This window comes from Entelurus aequoreus, linkage group LG05, assembly GCF_033978785.1.
Source record: "Entelurus aequoreus isolate RoL-2023_Sb linkage group LG05, RoL_Eaeq_v1.1, whole genome shotgun sequence".
NCBI lineage: Eukaryota > Metazoa > Chordata > Actinopteri > Syngnathiformes > Syngnathidae > Entelurus > Entelurus aequoreus.
Genome location: NC_084735.1, coordinates 41813927 through 41817194, shown reverse-complemented (window position 1 = coordinate 41817194; position 3268 = coordinate 41813927). Strand labels below are relative to the sequence as shown.

Sequence of the window (3268 nt, the reverse complement as noted above, 5' to 3'; positions counted from 1 at the left end):
GTTTATTATATGAATTCTTCACACTTTTGAAGGAAGTCCAGATGTCCCACAAAGGCACAGATCGTCTTTGTCTTTCTTGTTGAATTACATACAGTAACATCAGAAAGTACTACTCAGAAATTTTTTAATTTGTTTTTAAAGTAATTGTTAATAGAAATGTCTCCTCTAAAAGTCAACCTGTGTTTTAATTAATTAAAATAATCCCTCAACTCTACATTATAGTAGTTGATGTTTTAAAAATATGTTGTAGCGTGTACTTTGTAGTGTACAAGTAAATATTATGTGGAATATCATTTAGGTAATCTGAATGCATTTCCCTATTTTGTATAATTTGCAATTAAGGCAGGAAATTGATCACAATAGCGGTAGTTCCAGCACGTTGTTTATTAATTTATACAAGTCAAAATAATAATTGACAATACAATACGACATGAGTCCAGCTATTTAGGAGTAAACACAGAAAGAAAAAGATAGATCAGATGTAAAGTTTTACTTCCAAACGCTGAAAAAAGTTCCGTGCGAGAAGTTGTCTCCACAGCCTGGATATGAGGCTCCGTCCCGGGGAAACGAGGAAGATCTAGCAGTCACATACCTGGTAATTTTATTTAGCAATATTTAGTATAATAAGTTTCTGACACAATTGTGCATGTATTTAAAATACTTGGTACATCATTTATTTTGATGCGATAGCTAAACATAATTATAGTTGCAATAGTTTTGTTGTATTATCAACAGACTGCCCAAATAATAATTATTGGTAAATGCAATCTATTAAATATTGAATTAATTCATTTGAAAAGTTCTTCACTTTAACAGAATTACATTTACCCCGTGTGGAAGTTGCCTTCCAGTGGGTCCTCCAGACCACCAAGCATTTCCATGCGAGCCCGTTTCATGGTTACAAGACAGTTTTATTTTTTCAATCAAGTCTCTCAGTGCTTTTCAGCAATCGTCTTTTTGTAATTTTTCGTCCTGCTCTCGATCTCCCCCAGCTCCAACAACGCCTCTTCTCTCGGCTGCTGCTTAAACAGAGCGACAGGTGATTAGATAATAAGGCCTACCTGGGCCATCTACGCACCTGTCGCTGACTTTGAGGCCGGTCCTGGCACACCCCGCTTCGCTGCAGGCTCGCAGGCCACACCCCGCTCCACACCCCTACTTATGATGTTGAACACATTACACACCATTATACTAAATGTATGACTATTCCTTGCAGGTTGGATGAAGGAATCCTATCAGCAATGAAAGCCAGTTTTGAGACCTTAAGGCTGAGTGTATGCCTTACATGAATGTTCACTGCGCTCCCCATAAGTTGTGGGTTGCTATTGAGAAGAAGTCTGGGAAAATCAATAGTGCATATTGTACCTGTTTTTCTGGGTGTGTAATTATATAGGATAATAGAAAACCTGAATAATAAAATTCATATTAAATGTTCAACTTGTGTAGTGCTTAAGTTTTAACTCAAAAAGCAATGCATGTAATATTCATTCTGTTTGTGTAAAAGTTCAAAATGTAGGATGATTTTAAAGTTTTTAAACCTCTTGCCGTCTCCAGGTATTGCATACATTACAATGATTTTTGTGACTCTAGAAAAAAAAAAATGTTTTGATGATCATGTTCCACAGACTCCACTTCTGTGTTGAGTTTTGGGGACTGAAAAAATGAAGAAGAATGACGAGTAATATAACTGTTAGTTGGTACTTTTTATTAAAAAAATAATTTGATATAATATATCAATATATAATAACCAGCATGAAGAGTATGCCAAGAGATCGTTCACTATGGCAGAAACATGCTGAGGCTTTCGTCCAGCAGTGGACTGACAACGGCTGATGATGATGATGATCAGTAGATGATCCATGACACTTAGAACATTTCTGATTACAGGATAACAATTATGTAATGTACATTTTATGAACACTTGTACACAACATTATTGTATAATGTAGCAATATGTTTCAACAATGTTTATTTAAACTGCTGTCCATGTCATGTTTTATCATACCTGGTGGGCTTGTTGTGTGGTAGATTCAGAACTGTCCTCAATTTTTCACGGTACCTGTTGATGTATAGCCCATTTCTAACAATGGCAAAGGATGGTCATCAGTTGGTTTACCATGCAAGACATTTTCCCTGCAGATCCGTGAGTCTTTTGTAGGCTTCCAGTCCACCCACTTAATAGAATTCTTAAATTTCCTATTAACGGCCTTAATGCATTTTATGTTCATGTCTGGATCTTTTGGAAACAGGTACTCTTTGAATGGTGGATCACAAACACATCTTCCTGAGTCAAAACAACACTCATGAATGTCACACATAGTTTGTTTCCATCTTGTGAGGTTGATATGTACTATTTAGAGATGTCCGATAATGGCTTTTTTGCCGATATCCGATATTGTCCAACTCTTAATTACCGATTCCGATATCAACCGATACCGATATACACAGTTGTGACAGTTTGACCCCACACTGTCACTGTTTGACCTTAGACTTCCTCACAAACCGTGCACATTTGTTAGGAAGCTCAACATGGACAAAGTACAAACATTCAATCTTGTTAGCCAGTGAAAAGCATGCGTTCAACAAACAAATTGTTACCTGTCACTCACCATGGCTCTGAACAATTGACTAAAAGAGTCAGAGTGGGGTTGGGGGCTTTATATAGGTGAACACACCTGCATTCACTAATCAGGCCAAATTTCGGTCAAACCATGATCTTCAAAAGCTGGGAGATACAGAAGGTCACTGGACATTTGAAAGTTGTGTTGTCTAAAGCCTGAATTTACTGTGTACACAAAGGACTGCTCTACACATGCAAAAGTACTATGTGAATAGTTTTTAGACATGTGATGGTTATGTATGGTGTAATTTACAAAATAACTGTCACATTGGTCCCAGCTAGTGGGAGGGGCTATGGGCTATTTAAGTTGGAAAATCCCATTTTTCTGACCGTCTGCTGTCGGTCACTGCCAGAGGAGGTTCTCTGTCCTGAGCAGGAGTTTCGGTCTCCATGCATCATCTACTGAGGTGATTATTTTGATGATGAGATTATGTTGTGTTGTAACCGGTTAAATGAGTTTTGTTGACTGCTAATTGATTTAGCTAAATCTATTTTGTCCAGGGTTTACCCCGCCTTCCGCCCGATTGTAGCTGAGATAGGCTCCAGCGCCCCCCGCGACCCCGAAGGGAATAAGCGGTAGAAAATGGATGGATGGATATTTTGATTATTTAATTCTTTACTTTGACATATTTGATTCTTTACCTTTGA

General features: G+C 37.6%; 1 long non-coding RNA gene across 2 annotated transcripts; it reads right to left on the bottom strand.

Moving 5' to 3' along the window:
• Positions 1 to 892: 892 nt before the first annotated feature.
• LOC133649745 (uncharacterized) lies at positions 893 to 2626 on the bottom strand. 2 transcript variants are annotated; one of them, XR_009826132.1, is made up of 5 exons: positions 2599 to 2626; positions 2006 to 2080; positions 1749 to 1865; positions 1079 to 1653; positions 893 to 1019 (listed from the first exon to the last, which is right to left on the bottom strand). It is a non-coding gene; the product is annotated as an uncharacterized LOC133649745 (long non-coding RNA). The 2 variants fall into 2 exon arrangements; XR_009826133.1 differs by having other exon boundaries at positions 2610 to 2622.
• Between the last annotated feature and the right edge of the window lie 642 nt (positions 2627 to 3268).